Source organism: Mus caroli, unplaced genomic scaffold (assembly GCF_978045245.1).
Source record: "Mus caroli unplaced genomic scaffold, Mus_caroli_1 scaffold_4, whole genome shotgun sequence".
In the NCBI taxonomy this organism is placed as follows: Eukaryota; Metazoa; Chordata; class Mammalia; order Rodentia; family Muridae; genus Mus; species Mus caroli.
Genome location: NW_028227259.1, coordinates 89,070,547 through 89,093,763, shown reverse-complemented (window position 1 = coordinate 89,093,763; position 23,217 = coordinate 89,070,547). Strand labels below are relative to the sequence as shown.

Below are 23,217 nucleotides of genomic sequence, written 5' to 3'. Positions count from 1 at the left end.
GGGACTGGAATGGAATGAGGAAGGTAACTCCACCTAAGAGTTTAAAAGATATTTACTGGGCTCATTCTAAATGATGCACTAAGTCGATTCATTCGAAAGGAAATGTTCAAGGAAATGTTATATGGAAACCATATGCGTAGGCCTCCATTCTGAAGTTGATAAACATGACTGAAACTCAAAAATATGAAAAAAAGCACTTAATACCCTTGTTTTTATTCCTACATCTTTGTACTGTCTTCTCTTCTCCATCTCCTGGGTCCTACCATCCTCCCTCACTGGAGATTCCTCCCGCATCTCCTTTTTACCTTTCTAAAAAATGTTATTAATTAGCCACCTATTATATTCTATGCAACAATAACTTTTGAAATTAAAAACAATGCAAAAAGCTGCTCAATTAGAAAATGACAAATGTTTTGGTTTTCAAAAATAAGAAAACAAAAGACCATACAAGCACAATTTATGTAAATATATGAGAAGTGAGGAGTGTTTTATTAATATAAATATAGAAATCCATAGTAAGGAAATGGTAAACATTTTATTTCCTACCCTTTTTCTGATCTCCTCTGCATTTTGACATACTTGCCATCATCAAATATTAATTTTTCATCTGTACTGAGGTAAATTATCACAAGTTATTCAGGATGAAGGAATTACAAATGTCTTGTCTAATGTCTGATAAGAATTGCTCTGTCTTTTTTGACAGTAAAAAATGGATATTGTTATGTGACATTCAACTAAATTTAAGTAGTTTTCTAGACCAGGAAACTTCTAACAAAATTAATTCTTTGTAGTTATTAAGATGAGTTCTCTCTCCACCTGATCACCTTGCAGCCACAAATTAAGGTTTAGTATATTTAAAAAATAAACCAGAATAAGCAAAATGAAATTGGTTGTATTTGTGGAAATAGTAAATATTATGATAAATGGTTTTATTTGTATTTAAATGATTTTGAACACATACAAAAGTTGTCAGTGGCACACCTATAACAAAATTCAGTTTCAAGTCAGAGATATATCTCATGTACTTGCTATGTGTACATGAGAACTAGTGTACAGATCCTAGAGCCCACATAAAGTGTGGGTCTGGTCCACGTGTACCTGTTACACCAGCAGTGACAGCAGGGATACAAGGTTTTATGCATCTTGCTCTGCACCAAAAACATGAGTCTGGGTTCAGATGAAGACACTGCCTCCCAAGAACAAGGTTGAATGTGAAAGACAGTGATGCCATCTTTTCTCATCTACATATGTAGATACACATGTATACATACATGTGCGCATACACCATACACACATACATACACACACACATATTAAAAATAAAAAATAAATATGTAAACTAAAACCAATCAATTTTCCTTTTCACTATCTGGCATTCATTTATGGTCTGTTATATGCCAGGAAGTATTAGCAGCATTGGGGACATACAATTTAAATTTCTGTTAAGGCTTGGGTGAAACATGAACTCTATATTACAGTTGGTTAAAGGCAAAGGAAATCCCTTAGAGTAGTAAAGCGACAAGTGACGGTGACAAAAAAGAAAGAAACCAGAAAAACAGAGTCAATAAAAGCCCTGGGAAAGTACCTGGTGTGCAGTCCACCAGGAAATCATCTAAACTTCCACATTCCTGCAATCCTCCATTTACACATTTTCAAGATTTCCAACTCTAGATCCAAAAGTTCACAACAGGTTGGCATTATTGGGTCTGGCTTTCCTTAGCTTTTTGGCTCAAAGGGAGACGAGGGGTAAGTGTCATAAGGAAGGAAATGAGGTATTAAGAAGCTCTCTCTATTCCTTCTACTGATGGTGTCTTTGGAAAACACAACAACATTCTTAATTTTTTTTTTCAGCGCTTTTGAGTGAAGTGAAGAAAATACACCTTGTGTTTTGTACATACTGTTATAAACCACAATGCTTATCACTTAATGTGTTAGTAGAGCCCTTTAAATGTTTTTCTAATTCATTTAAGACCAACACATTTCTAGCTAACCACTTGTCAACTTCTGGTCTTCTCAACTTCACTCAAAATGGATTTCATTACATTTCTGACTTTTTTTAATCTAGAAATATTTTTTTCTAGTTAGCCACTCTATACTTATTATGATCTAAAAAGAAGTACAAATGTATTTGTTTTTTATTTAATTTAAAATCTTTTCTTTCTCATCAAAAGAAACAACTACAAAATAAAACTTCAGGATGATTTCGATCCCCAGCACCCATGACGGAAGAAGGAGCTGACTTCTGGAAGTTGTGCTCTGACCTCCACATACATGCTCTGACCTCCACATACATGCTCTGACCTCCACATACATGCTCTGGCATGCTTTGACCCTCTCCCTGCCCCACTATAAAAACCAACCAACCAACCAACCAACCAAACAAACAAACAAACAAATAATCTAAATCTTCTCATTTTAAGAATAAGGTTCTGAGTGATTTTATAATCCTCGGTCTCCCAACATAAATACTAGAATTTTGTTTATTGTGGAAACACCTATCAGTAGACTGTTTCTCCTATATGTACTGTTATGCCTTTTATAATAACAGGCAATCAAAGAAAAAAGCTTCGTCACTGGGTCTAATGGCTCAGGCCTATAATCCTACCAACTTAGGGGATGAGGTAGAAGAATAAAGAGTGCAACCTTGCCTAAAGAACTCAGTGAGACAGGGTCTGAAACCCCTTTTTAAATGCACGGGGCTAAGTGCTTGCCTAGCATATGAAATTTCATCCCTAGTACTGAAAAAAAAATAAAAGAAAGAGGCACTGGTTGGGGGAGAAGGAAGGAAGGAAGGAAGGAAGGAAGGAAGGAAGGAAGGAAGGAAGGAAGGAAGGGAGGGAGGGAGGGAGGGAGGGAGGAAGGAAGGAAGGAAGGAAGGAAGGAAGGAAGGAAGGAAGGAAGGAAGGAAGGAAGGAAGGAATAAAGAAAATTAGTTTGCCAATGGAAACATACACATGGGGAATATGAAGTCTAACGGCTGTAACATTGCCATGGGGATTAAATCTGATAAAAGGAAGAGTGTGCCTTGTTTCTGGGATAGAGCCTTGATCAGAAGTTTAGGGTTGCCAGTAAAGTACTAGGATAGAAGCAAAAGAGCACTAGTACCCAAGCTGAGTAAGGGTAGTTAGTACTTCTCAAATGCATAAATCTGAGCTTTCCTAAAACATGTACTTACACAGTGTATACACACAAACACACACACACACACACCCCACACACACCCACACATAAACATATACTCATATTTTTCTATTTTATTTTGGTTATTTTATTTATTACATTTCAAATGTTGTCTCCCTTCCCAGTATCTCCTCCTCAAACGTGCCATGCCCTCCCCCTGCTTCTATGAAGGTGCTTCCCAACCCACCCACCCACTCCTACCTCACCGCTCTAGCATCCCCCTATGCTGGGGCACTAAGTCTCCACATGACCAAGAGTCTCTCCTCTCATTGATGCCTGGCAATGCCATCCTCTGCTACCTCTGTTGCTGGAGCCATGGGTCCCTCCATGTGTACTCCTTCGTTAGTGGTTTAGTCCCTGGGAGCTCTGCCAGATCTGGGTGGTTGATATTGTTGTTCTTCCTATGGGGTTGCAAACCCCTTCAGTTCCTTCAGTCCTTTCTCTAACTCCTCCACTGGGGACCCTGTGCTCAGTTCAATGGTTAGCTGTGAGCATCTGTCTCTGTATTTGTCAGGCACTGGCAGAGTCTCTTAGGAGACAGATATAGCAGGCTCCTGTCAGCATGCACTTGTTGGCATCCACAATAGTGTCTGAGTTTGGTGATTGTATATGGGATGGATCCCCAGGTGGGGCAGTCTCTGGATAGCCTCTCCTCCAGTTTCTGCTCCACACTTTGTCTCCGTATTTATTCCCATGACTATTTTGTTACCTCTTCCAAGAAGGACAGAAGCATCATCCACACTTTGGTCTTCCTTCTTGAGCTTCATGTGGTTTGTGAATTGCACCTTGGTTATTCCTAGCTTTTGGGCTAATATCCACTTATCAGTGAGTAGATACTATGTGTGTTCTTTTGTGATTGGGTTACCTCACTCAGGATGATATCCTCCAGATCCATCCATTTGCCTAAGAATTTCATAAATTCATTGTTTTTAATAGCTATGTAGTACTCTATTGTGTAAATATACCGCATTTTCTGTATCCATTCTTCTGTTGAGGAACATCAGGGTTCTTTCCAGATTCTGGCTATTATAAATAAGGCTGCTATGAACATAGTGGAGCATGTGTCCTTGTTAAATGTTGGAACACCTTTTGGGTATATGCCCAGGAGTGGTATAACTGGGTCCTCAGGTAGAACTACTTCCAATTTTCTGATTCAACCACCAAACTGATTTCCAGAGTGGTGGTACCAGCTTGTAATCCTACCAGCAATGGAGGAGTGTTCCTTCCCTGCCTCCCCCCGCATCCTCAGCAGCATCTGCTGTCACCTGAGTTATTGATCTTAGCCATTCTGAGTGGTGTAAGGTGGAATCTCAGGTTCGTTTTGATTTGCATTTCTCTGATGATTAAGGATGATGAGCATTTCTTTAGGTGCTACTCGGCCATTCGTCATTTGAGATTCAACTTATATTTAAGTAACACTTAAGATGTAAATATATGTACTAGTGGTTAGGTTAAAATAGTTTGTTAGTTGAGAATTCCATACATGCCTACAATGTATTTTGATCACACACATCTCTCATTCTTCTCCCTTCCTCATCCCAAACTCTCCACCACATCCTTCTCTCATCTTCATTTTCTCTTTTTTTTTTTACTTTTTCTATCACTCTCTGAGTCCAATTAGTACAGCCCACATGTATACAGCATAGTGCCATCCAATGGATCATGCCCAAGCTACTAGGGGCCACACTCCTGAAGAAACTGAATCCTTCTGTCCCCAGCTGCTATCAATTGTCAATAATTCTTCAGATAAGAGTAAGGCCTCATTAGCTCCTCCCTTATCCATGATGAGATATTGATTGGCTTTAGCTAGTGTATGTCTTGTGCAGTTAAAACAGCTTTTGTGAAATAATGACTGTGATGACCCAATCAGGTCAAGAAGACAGTGTACTGTAGCTGTCCTCTCTTAACTATGGCTCTTAGGATATTTCTCCCTCCTTCTTTATGTTCCCTGAACATTAGGGTAAGGGAGTGCTACAGATGTCTTACTGAGAACTTCACAACCATTTACTCTGTGATTGTGACAATCATGAGCCACTGAGTTAGCTGTCATCCACTGTAAAGATCAGCTCACTTGACGAGAGCTGAGAACTGAGAGCTGCACTAGCATTCTGTATTTCTATAGGACATTACAATCTGTAGTATAAAACCATTCTACTAAAGAACAATGATGTACTTTGAAGTCAGCATTGTACTTTTATGTGCCATAAACATTAGCACCTCTAATAATAAATAGAGCTCTAAACGGGGCATCTATATCACATCCCCCTCACTAAAGCTCAGGGATCATCAAGGAAGATGGGGCAGAAGACTGTAAGAGCCACTGTTGGGAATGTCTGCTACGGAGACTAGGCCATTAAACATGTGAACTCGTAGCAGCTGTGACTGCATTCTCAAGACACACACAAGAGCAAGTGCTCAGAATCCTCATATGGACAAGGGAAGAGCTCATGAAGTTCCACTCTTATCTGAGGAATTCGCTCATAACTGGCTGAAGGAGGGAGTCATGTTTCTTTGGGCATGTAGTTGCTAAGAGGCTACCCAGGTACCAGTAGATGCTTCTATACCCATGAATATCCAGGAAACACTAAGTGGATTCTTGAGTTTACAAGCCCAGCACATGATGTTGAGAAGGTAAAATGCTTTGGAGGAATTGGAGGGGAAGAAATGAGGGTTAGATTTGATCAAGCACATTATATGCAAGTATGCAATTCTCAAACAATAAGAATATAATTAAAAATAAATTTGAAAATATATCTCTGCTTAAGTTTCACACACATTCAAATAATTTCCAAAAGATACATGTATTTCCTCATCATTTTGTTGTTCCTGAAATGCCATCTCACGATAAACAAACTGCTCTATACCCTTCCTCCACATTTCTGTACTCAGTTCCATATAGTTTCCTGAATAGCTGAACGAGTTCTTCGTATAACCCATGGCCTTCAAATAAGGACTTCTAAATCTCCAGACATCCCACAACTAAGAATTTAGTCTTTGAGGGAGGGATTTGTAAGGGTGGAACTGGGAAGAGAGGAGGGAGGGGGCTGTGATTGGCATGTAAAGTGAATTTAAAAATTGAAGTAAAAAAGTAAAAGTTAAAAGAGAAAGAGTTTTGTCTTTTTTCCATTGCCACCCTTCACCATGACTCTTCTGACCCCCGAAAACTGTCATCTGGGGTTTACACCTTTGTACAGTGACCTTCCTCCCTCCATCATGGTTGTCATTATGGACTCCAGGCTGAAGTTCTGATCCAAGCACAAGCTTGTGCTTACTTCCTTTTCTTCCCCAAGTCCTGCACTCACTTGAGCACACATACCTTGAAGTGGAGGATTGATGTCCTCACCACCCATTTCCTTGATCTTCTCACCCAGCATATTTTTCTTCTCAAAGATCATTCCTGTGAACACCCCGGATTTGTCATGGCTGAGAGTCACTCACGATGAATCACAAGGCTGAACTTCTAACCCTATTACTCTCATAGTCTTGTTCTGGTGCATCAGAGCGTCAGAGCTGCTCTTTGTTGTTGTTAATTCATCTGTTCTTATACTGTTTTTGCCTTTTTCTAAGGTGGAGGATCTCAGGTTCCAGACTGGCCCAGAACTCACTATTTAGCCCAGGCAGGTCATGGGTTGCAATCTTCCTCCTTCTGTCTCCTTGGTGGTATGATTTTAAGCATGCACAGCAACTGGCTGTAATTTTTTTAAAGATTTTCTCTTTTCTTTTCTTTTTAAGAAATTTTTATTAGATATTTTCTTCATTTACATTTCAAATGTTATCCCCTTTCCTAGTTTCACCTCCGAAAATCCCCTATTCCCTCCCCCCTCCACCTTCTTCCCAACCCACCCACTCCCATTCCCAGTCCTGTCATTCTCCTATACTGGGGCATAGAACCTTCACAGGACCTAGGGCCTCTCCTGGCTCTAATATTTAATCCTTTATTTGTTTTATCTGCCACACGAAATTACGTGCAAATTTGAATTCTCACACAGATATACACTGATCTTCCTCTTCTAATCCTTAGGATCTTTTTTTTTTTTTAAAGATAAATCTTGGTCTGTGACTCAAGCTACCAGTGAACTCACCTGCTTCTGCTACCTCAGTGCTGGGATTAAAGGTATATGCCACTCTGACCACTCAAACTTTTTTGCTTATTCATTTATTCATTTTCCTCTGCCTCATCCTCCTTCTTAAACACAAGCCCTCAATCTGTAGCACAGACAGGCCTTGAACTTGTGGCAAGTTCCTACCTTAGCTTACCTTATAGGATTACAAACCTGTGTCATTGCAAACTCTTGAATATTTTAATTTTAAGTGTATGAGTGGTTTACCCAAATTCACCTATGCTCGCCTCATGCATGCAGTGGTATGGAAGCCAGAAAAGGGTGTCAGAACCCCTGCACCTGGAGTTACAGATGCTTGTGAGCTGTCATGTGAGTACTAGGAACCAAATCCTGGTTTTTTTTGCAAGAGCAACAGGTTCTCTTAACCTCTGGGCCATCTCTCTAGACCCCACTCCAAGTTCCTTAATGACAGTTTCAACTCTACATTCTCTTGCCTCTCATCTTTCCCCATCTGTCATGCCTACACTCTAAAGCAAGCAACAGCAACCTTACTCTGCACAGACTTCCTTACAAATGTGGAGGATGTCCCTAATCATCCATGCTTATAATGCATCCTGGCATCTGTACTTCCTTTTTGTCTGTATCCACAATAAGTCTGCCAGATTCTTCAGTTTCCATCCGTTTCCGATTCTCATTCTCTGCTCTCATGTTGTACTAATTCAACAGTTCTCAACCTATGGGCTGTGAACTCCTTGGGCATCTCACATCAGACATCCTGCATATCAGATGTTTACATTATCATTCATAGCAGTAGCAAAAATGACAGTTGTGAAATAGCAACAAAATAATTTATGGATGCAAGTCACTGCAACATAAGCAACTGCATTAAAGGGTAGAGTCAGGAAGGTTGAGAACTACTGCCCTAATTGAGAGAGGTAAAGTGATTGATCAATCAGAGCAGGTCATTCAACTTCCACATAGCAAAAACCTTCAAATCCAGAAGCATTATTCATTCTCAAGAATACATCTACAATTTTAAGTCCCCCAATCTACTATTTTAAACTATATCAAAATGTCAATACATCACCATTTTCTACTAATATGAAACTTTTATATGAGTGAGCCTAATTATCTATACTCTATAGCCTAATTATCTAATTATTCAAATACACTTAAATTCCTCTCAACTTCAGGATACCTATTGAATAGCTTCAACAATTAATATTCAAAGCTGAGGATTAAATTATCTCATCCACAGAAGAAAAAACAATACTCCATCAAATCTACATACCTAGGTGACTTGGTCCCTCCTCCCTATTGACAGCCAAACTTGGTTAAATGGAAATAAGAATAGTTGATTCCTATCGTTCTAGATTCTTCCTTGTAGTCTTCCACCCCATTTTCACTCTCTGCTTTTTAACATTGGATTCCTAGTTAGTTATTTGAGAACAGATCCAATAGAATAGTGTGTTGTGTTCTGTTTGTATGTGAAATAATATCCTTACTTAGCTCGCTTATTTAGTCATTCTGCTTTTGAGTATCCAAGGGGCCTGTTCCTAATAGAAAGTGTCCCTACTGTTATTGTAGTCCAGGTATGCATCTCTCACAGTGTTTCCTGAGCAGCTCCACACCACAGCCTTGGTTGTCATGGCATGCTCACCTAACACAGGTTCTCTTAGCTATAGTCATGTACTGCATTTATACGTTTCGTGGTTCTTCAAGACCTAACAGATCTTGTAAAGATAGTCAAATTATTTCTTGTAAAAACTTATTCTCAAGTTCTATTTTTCTAATTTACCTCCTTTGTCATTGGTATGGTACCTCAACATTAGAATCATAAAGAAAAATGTAAATAAAGGATATGAAATTTAGTCTCCTGAATTATTATTACTATTCTATTTGGAGCTTTAGTTGAAATAGGTGCATAGGCATATTTGCCTTATGATCTTCACATAGAGGCTGGATGAATCAAGGTCCAGAAAATATTAAATGTCCTTCTAAACTTTAATTCTGTATAACGAAAACTTCTAATTGTCTTCATGAACTGTGCTTCACCCTTTCACCTCATTCTTTGTTTTTGCAAACATGGTTCAGAAGGGTGGAGCAATATTGAGTAAAGGACCACACTCTACCTCTTCTAGGGTCCTATGACTACAACCCCTAGCAAGAAACTCTGAATACATCATGTAAATGTATCAGACACAGAGAGAAGCAGTTGCAAATAATTAAGATAGCTTACAGTCAAGCACAAATACCCTTACATTTTGCTGATGCAACACTTTTACCCTCTGGCAGGTGTTTGCCACTAAAAGTTAAGAGTGAGTATTGGGAGAGTAGAGAAATTATCTGCCTAGTGATTCTTTCATTAACAGGAATCTCTAAGATAAGCCAAGCATGAGGTGGCTCCTCTGCTTTGAGGGGAGCTGTTATCAACTGTTTATGTTTCAAGCCATTTAATTTTGTATCTGTAACCAACCCTCCTAACTGCTAACACTGAGTGAGCACTTCCTATCTATCCTGTCTCACAAGAACAATGTGGAAATCGTGTCTGTTTTATGGATAAATAAAGTCAGGCACCAGACCTGAGGGAAGGTCCACGTCACATTCAAATGCCAGTGAATACTATCTGAAACAGTTCAGGCTCCTTACACTACATGTACAGCCTCTTCCCACAAGGCCAGTGAGCTCTGGAGGAAGGAACAATACGGGGAAAAATGTGTTTGTTTTCTGTTCATTGTTATGTAAGATATGTGGAACTGGACAAAAGAGGTAAAATGTTATAAAAATCAACTTCTTTCCCTTGGAACTCACTGATATTTGGAATAGCACATAACCATAATGCCTTTAAACATCTTCCCCTTCTGAGTTTCTGTACCTGTGTACACCACATTTGCATGACTTCTCCTCCAATAGTTACTATAAACTGCAAATCTCTTTCAAATTCACACACACAAACAAAGAAAGACAGACAGAGAGAGAAAAACAGACACACACACACAGAGAACCATACATACATATACACACATACAAACACACAGATATACACAGACACACACACAGCATTCAGAGTCCATTTACTGTTGTTTGTGTAGATTTGTTTAGTGCTGGGTACTCAGGATTAGATCTCATCTCCTCATTCCTGAAGAGAACTAAGAGAACTAATTCTCTCTCTCTCTCTCTCTCTCTCTCTCTCTCTCTCTCTCTCTCTCTCTCTCTCTCTCTCTCTGTCTCTCTCTCTCTCTCTGTGTGTGTGTGTGTGTGTGTGTCTGGTTTTGGTACCAGTGTCACAGTGTCCTCATAGACTATACTTGGTAGTATCTTTTCCTATTCCATCTTATGGAGTGAATTGAAAAGTACTGATACTAGATTGTGCATGAATGGGTGACAGAATTCAGGGATGGATGAATCGCTAGTGCTTAGCTTTCCTTGTAGAGAGACTTTTGTTTTGTTCTGTTTTGTTTTGTTTTGTTTTGTTTTGTTTCGGTTTTTTTGTTTGTTTGTTTTGGTTTGGTTTGGTTTAGTTTGGTTTTTCGAGACAGGGTTTCTCTGTACAGCCCTGGCTATCCTGGAACTCACTCTGTAGACCAGGCTGGCCTCGAACTCAGAAGTCCGCCTGCCTCTGCCTCCCAAGTGCTGGGATTAAAGGCATGCGCCACCACTACCTGGCTGAGACTTTTTATTACAGCTTTGATTTCAGTGTTTTTAATGGCTTTGTTCACGTTGTTTGTATCTTCTGACTTCAATTTTGGTGTACGATATGAATTTGAAAATTCATATACTCCTTTAAGGTTTCTCATCTTTTTAATGTTTTCATAAGTATTGTCTTATGATGTAAATTTCTTTGGAGTTTACTGTAACATCACCCTTTTCTTCTCCAATTTTGTTAATTTGGCTTTTCTTCCTCTATCTTTTCCAGTGTGTTAATCTTATTAATGTTTTCAAAGACTCAACTTGGTCTGTGGATTGATTTGTGGATTGCTCTTTTATCTCGACTTAATTTTCCTTATTTCCTTCTTTAGTAGCACATCTCTACTACTAGCAGTCTGTCCCAAGTGTTCACTTTAATCCTTCTGTGTGCCAATTTCCTGTGTATTATGCTTTCTCACCTGCTTTTGAAAAAAATAAAAGCCCTGGTTAAGAGCAGTAATAACATAACTCAAACTACAGGGTCCTTGCCAGGTTCTACAAGCTCTTATGTTGGCAGTGAGCACTCAGTTGATCTTTGTGATAAGCCCAACAGGAAGTATCACAATTATTTTACAGGTGAAGAAAGCTCCACACACAGAAACTGAAAGATTGCATAAAGGGCGGCTGGGGCGATAACCTGCCTAAGAATCAAGTGTGCAACCTACATTTGACACCACAATTCTGAGCCCCTCATTTAGATTCTTTCAGATTTGATGGCCACTACTATGCAGGAATGAAACCCCTTACTTCACTGAGTGACACTATTTTTGTGAAATAAAGCATTTGATAGTCTTCAGGAGAAAGACTAGACAGGAGGAGATACATCTGGAGGAAAGGCATCTGATGATGAACTTTAATAAAAGACTGTAACATTGAAAAGCATGATGAATATTAACATAGTAGGGATACTTTTTAAAAACATCTGCTGAGGCTTTGTTTAAGGAGCACCTACCTATCAGACTGTCTAGAAAGCAAGATACTTCCTGTTTAAATAAATGGGGCAGGAACATTAAGATAGTGATCAAATACTATGAATCTTTGTGAAGGGTTTTCCACTCTGACATGATGAGGGGTAGCTTCTGTCACTGACTGGTCATGATGACATAGTACCACAAGGAAAAGGTCACTTGTGGTTTTCCTTGTGTTTAACATCAGAGGTATCTCTAAATTAATCTTCTTGCACTACAATGAACCTGTTTAGTCATCTCACTGGGATAAGCTGACCAAATTCAGATGCTTTGAATTGGAGGGATTATGGGATGAAGGAAAGCCAAAAAAGAAGAGAGGAAATGTCACACAATGATTTTTGTTAATAAAATAGGTGATTTGTACCTATAATAAAGGTAGTGCTCACTGTTCTGTCTCATCCTGCCAAGGATGAAGAAATTCACTCCCTGTAGAATTCTGACTTTTGAGTGGCTAATGATTTATGACTCTCCATTTATGTCACATTCTTAGTACATAAGCATTTAACAAGTAGCTATGAAGGACATGCTTTGACCTGTGTAGTACAGCCCTTGAAATTAAATTAAAATAAGGTTAGTATGAAACTGAAATAAAGAGACATATATTCTTTTTTTTAATATTTTCTTTATTTACATTTCAAATGTTATCCCCTTTCCCGCTTTCCCCCTCCCAGAAAACCCCTATCCCACCTCCCTCTCCCTGCTTCTATGAAGGAGTTCCTCCACTCACCCACCCACTCCCGCCTCCCTACCCTCAATTTCCCTACAATGGAGCATCTATTGAGCCTTCACAGGACCAAGGACCTATCCTCTCATTGATGCCCAACAATGTCATCCTCTGCTACATATGCAGCTGGAGACATTTATACTCCTTGGTTGGTGATTTAGTCCCTGGGAGCTCTGGGGGTTCTGGTTGGTTGATATTGTTGTTCTTTCTAAGGGCTTACAAACCCCGTCAACTCCTTCAGCTTTTTCTCTAACTCCTCCATTGGGGACCCTGTGCTCAGTCCAATGGCTGACTGTGAGCATCTGCCTCTGTATTTGTCAGGCTCTAGCAAAGCCTCTCAGGAGACAGCCATATCAGCCTCCTGTCAGCGTGCACTTCTTGGCATCCACAATACTGTCTGGGTTTGGTGACTGTATATGGGAAGGGTCCCCAGGTGGGGTAGACTGAATGGCCTTTCCTTCAGCCTCTGCTCCACACTTTCTCTCCATATTTGCTCCCATGGCTATTTTGTTACCTCTTCTAAGAAGAACCAAAGCATCATCCACACTTTGGTCTTTCTTCTTGAGCTTCATGTGGTTTGTGAATTGTATCTTGGGCATTCCTAGCTTTTGGGCTAATACCCACTTATCGGTGAGTGCATATCATGTCAAAAAATCCCTGAGATTCTACCTCACACCACTCACAATGGCTAAGATCAAAAACTTGGGTGACAGCAGATGCTGGTGAGGATGTGGAGAAAGAGGAATGCGCCTCCATTGTTGATGGGATTGCAAGCTGGTACAACCACTCTGGAAATCAGTCTGGTGGTTCCTCAGAAAATTGAACATAGTATTACCTGAGAACCCAGCTATACCACTACTGGGATGTTGGGTAGTAGGCATGAGAGAATAAAGGGAGTGGGAAAAAACCTGCATCCTGCCAGAATTCTGGTGCTCTGGGCAGGCAAATACGAGAGAGCTGCCACATGCTTTCCATGTGGCCCCGGGTGGGTGTCTGGCTGTGGGAAGCCACAGAACCACAACTGGGCAGGGGGTGGACAAGGGGCAGTCCGAGGTCTCTGGGCCTCTCGGAGGCCAGAGATAATAGGTTCTTAGTCTGGGACACCCCACTGGACACCTTGGAAGAGCTGAGAACAAAATGGGGCCACCAGGGGCAGCTCAGTCATCCCTGGAGCTGAAGGGAGGAGAGGGCATGGAGAGAGGGGGCACTGGGTGGTTCCCATGTGGGTGAGAGTCCTTGGTCCGGTCCATGGCTGGAACGCCGGAAGGCCTTCAGGCGAGAGGTTAGATACGGCTCTTTATGGGAAAGCCTATCCCATCATTCAAGCAGACCTTAATGGGCAGAGACAGTCTGTGGTTTTAGAGCTTTATTGTAGAAGGGCAGAGAGAAAGAGAGAAGGTAGAAAGAGAGAGAGAGGCCAGCCATGGCCACCTGGAGAGAGCGGGGAAGGAAGAGAGAGAAGGAGGGCTGGAGATGAGAGTAAGAAAGATGAGAGCTTAAAGAGAGAGGAGGGGCCAAGCAGCCCCTTTATAATGGGCTGAACTATCTTGCCATTGCCAGGTAGCTGTGGGGAGGAGCATACCTGGCTATAGTTAGGTAACTGTGGGGGTGGAGTCTAGCCAGAATGCCAGAAGCCTGGGACATTGTCTGCATGACTCATAGTCACAGAATTATGGAGTTGGGGGCTCTGTGGTGTCAGACAACTGTCTCTGGGAACATGGCTCACTGTTCCGTCCCTTGTAGAGTTTTCTACTGGGTCTCCAGGGCAAGCCTCATTCAACAAAAATAGGCTACCTTTCATGGCCCCACACTGAGCATATATACCCAAAAAATTCTCCAACATATAACAAGGACACATGCTCCACTATACTCATAGCAGCCTTATTTATAATAACCAGAAGCTGGAAAGAACCCAGATGTCCTTCAACAGAGGAATGAATACAGAAAATGTGGTACAGGAATGGAGTACTACTCAGCAATTAAAAACAATGAATGCATGAAATTCTTAGGCAAATGGATGTAACTAGAAAGTATCATCCTGAGTGAGGTAACCCAGTCACAAAAGAGACATATATTCTTTACAGGAAGTCAAGGGATAAATATTTTGGAGTGAGTTTGCCTGGCTAGGAAAACAAACTCATTCTTGTTTGAGACACCAAAACCCAATTTTCTCTGGGCAGACACGAGGTTTGGAGTTCAGATCCCTGACACTTTGTCAATGCCAGGCGTGCACCATGGCTTGCCAATAATGTCAATTCCAAACAGGTGTAGTTGTTCACCTAGAATTCAACACATGGTAAGTGGATACTCTTCTAGGTTCTCTTTTGTATTGTAAAGGCATCTCTGTTCCCTTCAGATCATTGCTGCCTGTATTCAGTAGATAACTGGCGCCACTTTTTGTCTTTCCACTACTAGGTATCAATCCCAGGGAAAATAATTCCCATTGTTCAAGGATAGTTTCTACAGAACAAGAGCCAATGTGGTAAACATTTAGAACTATATTCCTGTACAGTTTCTCTATTTGATCATGCCACCAAAGCATGTCAGTGTTATCTCTCCCCAACTCTATCATTGCTCAGGTTTTTTTTTTACACTGCAGACCCCAACACTGAGATGGAAAAAAACTTTATCATAATATCCTGTTTCCACAGAGCTTCCCAAGCAATCAATTACTTCAAGCCATATTCAAACATTTGCATATTTCCCAACCACTGATACTAGTATTGTAATATTTTTTATTTAAGCGGATGTTCTGTTTCCTTAATTATATTTTACTTTATCCTAGTAACATCATCTATTTTTAAAACTACAGGATTAAGTGTCATAACCATATGTAATACTCATCAGAACAGAGTTCTGAGTTCTCGACTTAGATGTTTATTCATTATATTGATGATTTTTATTTTACGACTTGTTATTTATTATAATTTTATGTTTTGCTACTTGACTGAGTTCATCCTAATCTCATGTTACTTATATTCAGTACAAATTACATGTTCTATCTATACACAGTAGCTTTCCTTAAGTATAAAAATATAGAAAAGACCAACTTAGCAACTAACCAACCAACCAAACAAGCAAACCAACAAATAAAAAACAACTCCAGCAGACACATGGGAAGTGGATTTCTTCTAGGTTCTCTTTGTGTATTACAGAGGCATCTCCTTTGAGTTCTATTTCTTTTTTTTTTTTCAGAAATAAACATTCTTTTATTTTATTTCTAAATGAAATGTTTTCAAAAACCATTTTCTTTATTTTTTTAATTAGGTATTTTCCTCGTTAACATTTTCAATGCTATCCCAAAAGTCCCTCATACCCACCCCCCCAATCCCCTACCCACCCACTCCCCCTTTTTGGCCCTGGGGTACCCTGTACTGGGGCATATAAAGTTTGCAAGTCCAATGGGCCTCTCTTTGCAGTGATGGCCGACTAGGCCATATTTTGATACATATGCAGCTAGAGACAAGAGCTCCAGGCTACTGGTTAGTTCATATCGTTGTTCCACTTATAGGGTTGCAGTTCCCTTTAGCTCCTTGGGTAATTTCTCTAGCTCCTCCATTGGGGGCCGTGTGATCCATCCAATAGCTGACTGTGAGCATCCACTTCTGTGTTTGCTAGGCCCCGGCATAGTCTCACAAGAGACAGCTATATCTGGGTCCTTTCAGCAAAATCTTGCTAGTGTATGCAATGGTGTCAGCGTTTAGAAGCTGATTATGGGATGGATCCCTGCATATGGCAATCACTAGATGGTCCATCCTTTCGTCACAGCTCCAAATTTTGTCTCTGTAACTCCTTCCATGGGTGTTTTGTTCCCACTTCTAAGAAGGGGCAAAGTGTCCACACTTTGGTTTTCCTTCTTCTTGAATTTCATGCGTTTAGCAAATTATATCTTATATCTTGGGTATCCTAAGTTTCTGGGCTAATATCCACTTATCAGTGAGTACATATTGTGTGAGTTCCTTTGTAATTGGGTTACCTCATTCAGGGTGATGCCCTCCAGGTCCATCCATTTGCCTAGGAATTTCATAAATTCATTTTTTTAATAGCTGAGTAGTACTCCATTGTGTAAATGTACCACATTTTCTGTATCCATTCCTCTGTTGAGGGGCATCTGGGTTCTTTCCAGCTTCTGGCTATTATAAATAAGGCTGCTATGAACATAGTGGAGCATGTGTCCTTCTTACCAGTTGGGACATCTTCTGGATATATGCCCAGGAGAGGTATTGCGGGATCCTCCTGTAGTACTATGTTCAATTTTCTGAGGAACCACCAGACTGATTTCCAGAATGGTTGTACAAGCTGGCAATCCCACCAACAATGGAGGAGTGTTCCTCTTTCTACACATCCTCGCCAGCATCTGCTGTCACCTGAATTTTTGATCTTAGCCATTCTGACTGGAGTGAAGTGGAATCTCAGGGTTGTTTTGATTTGCATTTCCCTGATGATTAAGGATGTTGAACATTTTTTCAGGTGCTTCTCAGCCATTCGGTATTCCTCAGGTGAGAATTCTTTGTTCAGCTCTGAGCCCCATTTTTTAATAGGGTTATTTGATTTTCTAGAGTCCACCTTCTTGAGTTCTTTATATATACTGGATATTAGTCCCCTATCCGATTTGAGATAGGTAAAGATCCTTTCCCAATCTGTTGGTGGCCTTTTTGTCTTATTGACGGTGTCTTTTGCTTTGCAGAAGCTTTGCAATTTTATGAGGTCCCATTTATTGATTCTCAATCTTACAGCACAAGCCTTTGCTGTTCTATTCAGGAATTTTTCCCCTGTACCCATATCTTCGAGGCTTTTCCCTACTTTCTCCTCTATAAGTTTCAGTGTCTCTGGTTTTATGTGGAGTTCCTTAATCCACTTAGATTTGACCTTAGTACAAGGAGATAGAAATGGATCAATTCACATTTTTCTACATGATAACCGCCAGTTGTGCCAGCACCATTTGTTGAAAATGCTGTCTTTTTTCCACTGGATGGTTTTAGCTCCCTTGTCAAAGATCAAGTGACCATAGGTATGTGGGTTCATCTCTGGGTCTTCAATTTTGTTCCATTGGTCTACTTGTCTGTCACTATACCAATACCATGCAGTTTTTAATCACAATTATTCTGTAGTACAGCTTTAGGTCCGGCATGGTGATTCCACCAGAGGTTCTTTTATCCTTGAGAAGAGTTTTTGCTATCCTAGGTTTTTTTGTTATTCCAGATGAATCTGCTGATTGCACTTTCTAATTCATTGAAGAATTGAGTTGGAATTTTGATGGGGATTGCATTGAATCTGTAGATTGCTTTTGGCAAGACAGCCATTTTTACAATGTTGATCCTGCCATTCCATGAGCATGGGAGATCTTTCCATCTTCTGAGATCTTCTATAATTTCTTTCTTCAGAGACTTGAAGTTCTTATCATACAGATCTTTCACTTCCTTAGTTAGAGTCACGCCAAGGTATTTTATATTATTTGTGACTATTGAGAAGGGTGTTGTTTCCCTAATTTCTTTCTCAGCCTGTTTATCCTTTGTGTAGAGAAAGGCCATTGACTTGTTTGAGTTAATTTTATATCCAGCTACTTCATTGAAGCTGTTTATCAGGCTTAGGAGTTCTCTGGTGGAATTTTTAGGGTCACTTATATATACTATCATATCATCTGCAAAAAGTGATATTTTGACTTCTTCCTTTCCAATTTGTATCCCCTTGATCTCCTTTTGTTGTCTAATTGCTCTGGCTAGGACTTCAAGTACAATGTTGAATAGGTAGGGCGAGAGTGGACAGCCTTGTCTAGTCCCTGATTTTAGTGGGATTGCTTCAAGCTTCTCACCATTTACTTTGATGTTGGCTACTGGTTTGTTGTAGATTGCTTTTACCATGTTTAGGTATGGGCCTTGAATTCCTGATCTTTCCAAGACTTATCATGAATGGGTGTTGGATCTTGTCAAATGCTTTCTCAGCATCTAACGATATGATCATGTGGGTTTTGTCTTTGAGTTTTTTTATATACTGGATTATGTTGATGGATTTCCGTATATTGAACCATCCTTGCATCCCTGGGATGAAACCTACTTGGTCAGGATGGATGATTGTTTTGATGTGTCCTTGGATTCGGTTAGCAAGAACTTTATTGAGGATTTTTGCATCAATATTCATAAGGGAAATTGGTCTGAAGTTCTCTATCTTTGTTGGGTCTTTTTTGTGGTTTAGGTATCAGAGTAATTGTGGCTTCATAGAATGAGTTGGGTAGAGTACCTTTCATTTCTATTTTGTGGAATAGTTTGTGAAGAACTGGAATTAGGTCTTCTTTGAAGGTCTGATAGAACTCTGCACTAAACCCATCTGGTCCTGGGCTTTTTTTGGTTGAGATATTATTATTGACTGCTTCTATTTCTTTAGGGGATATAGGACTGTTTAGATCATTAACCTGATCTTGACTTAGCTTTGATACCTGGTATCTGTCTAGAAACTTGTCCATCTCATCCAGGTTTTCTAGTTTTGTTGAGTATAGCCTTTTGTAGAAGGATCTGATGGTGTTTTGGATGTCTTCAGGATCTGTTGTTATGTTTCCCTTTTCATTTCTGATTTTGTTAATTAGGACGCTTTCCCTGTGCCCACTAGTGAATCTGGCTAAGGGTTTATCTATCTTGTTGATTTTCTCAAAGAACCAGCTCCTTGATTGGTTGATTCTTTGAATAGTTCTTCTTGTTTCCACTTGGTTGATTTCACCCCTGAGTTTGATTATTTCCTGCCTTCTACTCCTCTTGGGTGAATTTGCTTCCGTTTGTTCTAGAGCTTTTAGGTGTGTTGTCAAGCTGCTAATGTGTGCTCTCTCTAGTTCCTTTTTGGAGGCACTCAGAGCTATGAGTTTTCCTCTTAGGAATGCTTTCATTGTGTCCCATAAGTTTGGGTATGTTGTAGCTTCATCTTCATTAAACTCCAAAAAGTCCTTAATTTCTTTCTTTATTCCTTCCTTGACCAAGGTATCATTGAGAAGAGTGTTGTTCAGTTTCCACGTGAATGTTGGCTTTCTATTAGTTATTTTGTTATTGAAGATCAGCTTTAGTCCATGGTGATCTGATAGGATGCATGGGACAATTTCAATATTTTTGTATATGTTGAGACTTGTTTTGTGACCAATTATGTGGTCAATTTAGGAGAAGGTACCATGGGATGCTGAGAAGAAGGTATATCCTTTTGTTTTGGGATAAAATGTTCTGTAGATATCTGTTAAGTCCATTTGTTTCATCACTTCTGTTAGTTTCACTGTGTCCCTGTTTAGTTTCTGTTTCCATGATCTGTCCATTGGTGAAAGTGGTGTGTTGAAGTCTCCCACTATTATTGTGTGAGGTGCAATGTGTGCTTTGAGCTTTACTAAAGTTTCTTTAATGAATGTGGCTGCCCTTGTATTTGGAGCATATATATTCAGAATTGAGAGTTCCTCTTGGAGGATTTTACCTTTGATGAGTATGAAGTGCCCCTCCTTGTCTTTTTTGATCATTTTGGGTTGGAAGTCGATTTTGTTACATATTAAAATGGCTACTCCAGCTTGTTTCTTCATACCATTTGCTTGGAAAATTATTTTCCAGCCTTTCATTCTGAGGTAATGTCTATCTTTTTCTCTGAGATGAGTTTCCTGTAAGCAGCAAAATGTTGGGTCTTGTTTGTGTAGCCAGTTTGTTAGTCTATGTCTTTTTATTGGGGAGTTGAGTCCATTGATATTAAGAGATATTAAGGAAAAGGAATTGTTGCTTCATGTTATTTTTGTTGTTAAAGTTGGCATTCTGTTCTGTGGCTGTCTTCTTTTAGGTTTGTTGAGGGATTACCTTCTTGTTGTTTCTAGGGCGTGGTTCCCGTCCTTGTATTGTTTTTTTTCTGTTATTTCCTTTGAAGGGCTGGATTCGGGAAGAGATAATGGGTGAATTTGGTTTTGTCGTGGAATACTTTGGTTTCTCCATCTATGGTAATTGAGAGTTTGGCTGGGTATAGTAGCCTGGGCTGGAATTTGTGTTCTCCTAGTGTCTGTATAACATCTGTCCAGGCTCTTCTGGCTTTCATAGTCTCTGGTGAAAAATCTGGTGTAATTCTGATAGGCTTGCCTTTATATGTTACTTGACCTTTTTCCCTTATTGCTTTTAGTATTCTATCTTTATTTAGTGTATTTGTTGTTCTGATTATTATGTGTTGGGAGGAATTTCTTTTCTGGTCCAGTCTATTTGGAGTTCTGTAGGCTTCTTGTATGTTCATAGGCATCTCTTTCTTTAGATTTGGGAAGTTTTCTTCAATAATTTTGTTGAAGATGTTTGCTGGTCCTTTGAGTTGAAAATCTTCATTCTCATCCACTCCTATTATCCGTAGGTTTGGTCTTCTCATTGTGTCCTGGATTTTCTGGATGTTTTGAGTTAGGATCTTTTTGCATTTTCCATTTTCTTTGATTGTTGTGCTGATGTTCTCTATGGAATCTTCTGCACCTGAGATTCTCTCTTCCATCTCTTGTATTCTGTTGCTGATGCTCACATCTATGGTTCCAGATTTCTTTCCTAGGGTTTCTATCTCCAGCGTTGCCTCACTTTGGGTTTTCTTTATTGTGTCTACTTCCCTTTTTAGGTCTTGGATGGTTTTATTCAATTCCATCACCTGTTTGGTTGTTTTTTCCTGCAATTCTTTAAGGGATTTTTGTGTTTCCTCTTTAATGTCTTCTACTTGTTTAGCAGTGTTCTCCTGTATTTCTTTAAGTGAGTTATTTAAGTCCTTCTTGATGTCCTCTACCATCATCATGAGATATGCTTTTAAATCCAGGTCTAGCTTTTCAGATGTGTTGGCGTGCCCTGGACTGGGCAAAGTGGGAGTGCTGGGTTCTGATGATGGTGAGTGGTCCTGGTTTCTGTTAGTAAGATTCTTACGTTTACCTTTCGCCATCTGGTAATCTCTGGAGTTAGTTGTTATAGTTGTCTCTGTTTAGAGATTGTTCCTCTGGTGATTTTGTTACCCTCTATGAGCAGACCTGGGACACTAGCTCTCTCCTCTGAGTTTCAGTGGTCAGAGCAGTCTCTGCAGGCGAGGTCTCCTCTTTCAGGGAAGGTGTACAGTTATCTGGTGTTTGGACCTCCTCCTGGCCGAAGATGAAGGCCCAAAACAGGATCTTTCACAGAAGCTGTGTTGCTTTGGCCTGTCACAGAAGCCATTGTTTCAGTAGTCCACACTCTCACCTGTGTAGACTACTTTCCTCAGAGTCCCAGAACCAAGGTGGCTCCAGAGGAACCTGAGGCAGAATCCTCTCAGGTGGGCGGACACCTGTGCTCTGACCAGGAAGGTGGCTGGTTGTCTGGAGCCGAAAATGGCGCCACCTCAGAGGCTCTGTGGCTCTTGCCTGTCCCAGAGACTGCTGGCCTCTGTATTCCACACTCTCACCTGTGCAGACTGCCCTCCGAGGAGTCCCGGAACCAAGCTGGCTCCCGTGGAACCTGAGGCAGAAACCTCTCAGGCCGGGTGAACACCTGTGCTCTGACCAGGAAGGTGGCTGGTTGTCTGGAGCCGAAAATGGTGCTGCCTCAGAGACTCTCTGAGTTCTATTTCTATCCTTGATATCTATCTTTGAGGCTCTGGTGATCTACTTGTTTTTATTGGTTATTTTATTTGTTCACATTTCAAATGTTATCCCCTTCCCGTGTTCTCTTCCACAAACTCCCTATCCCACCCCCACCCCCATCCCCCATTCTATGAGAGATCTCCTCTACCCACCCAACCACTCTCCACTTACCACCCTAGCTTTCCCCTACACTGGGGCATGGACTCTCCACAGGACCAAGGGCCTTCCCATCCACTGATACCAGATAAGTCATCATATCCTCTGCTACATTTGCAGCTGGAGCCATGGGTTCCTCTATGTGCACTCTTTGGTTGATGGTTTAGTCCCTGGGAGCTCAAGAACGGGGGTCTGGTTAGTTGATTTTGTTGTTCTTCCTATGGGGTTGCAAACCCCCTCAGCTCCTTCATTCCTTCCCCTAACTCCTCCATTGGGGTCCCCATGCTCAGGTCAATGGTTGGCTGTGAGCATCTGCATCTGGATTGGTCAGGCTCTGGCAGAGCCTCTCAGGGAAGAGCCATATCAAGCTTCTGTCCGCAAGCACTTCTTGGCATCAGCAATAGTGTCTTGGTTTGGTGTCTGCATGTGGGATGGATCCCTAGGTGGGGTAATCTCTGGATGACTTTTCCTTCCGTCTCTGCTCCACTCTTTGTCCCTGCATTTCCTAGGAACAATTCTGTGTTAATATTTTTGAGATAGGTGGGTGGCCCCATCCTTCAACTGGTAATCTATTAACTGCTATAATTCATTGCATTGGAACAGTGACGTGGATGGCATTGTGTTAAGAGGTTCATTGTGATCTGAAGCCCATCTGGTCACATTTGTGACATTAGATCATTTACCAAATAAAACGAAGAAGTGAAAAATCCAGAATACCTCTCACTGTGAACCAGAAATTATTTACTTCAGTAACCTTTACATCATGCTGACCCTTTAAAGTTAAAAAGTCAGTTTGATTTTTGTAATATTTTTTCAAATATTTCAAAAGATATATTCAAATGCTACCAAATATGATATAAGGTAATAAAG

The 23,217-nt window shown here is 40.4% G+C and overlaps 1 protein-coding gene across 1 annotated transcript in view; it reads left to right on the top strand.

Moving 5' to 3' along the window:
* The window catches only part of LOC110295303 (transmembrane protease serine 11G), a 43,964-nt gene that overhangs the window by 5,867 nt on the left and 14,880 nt on the right, over positions 1-23,217 (top strand). The window lies entirely within an intron of this gene.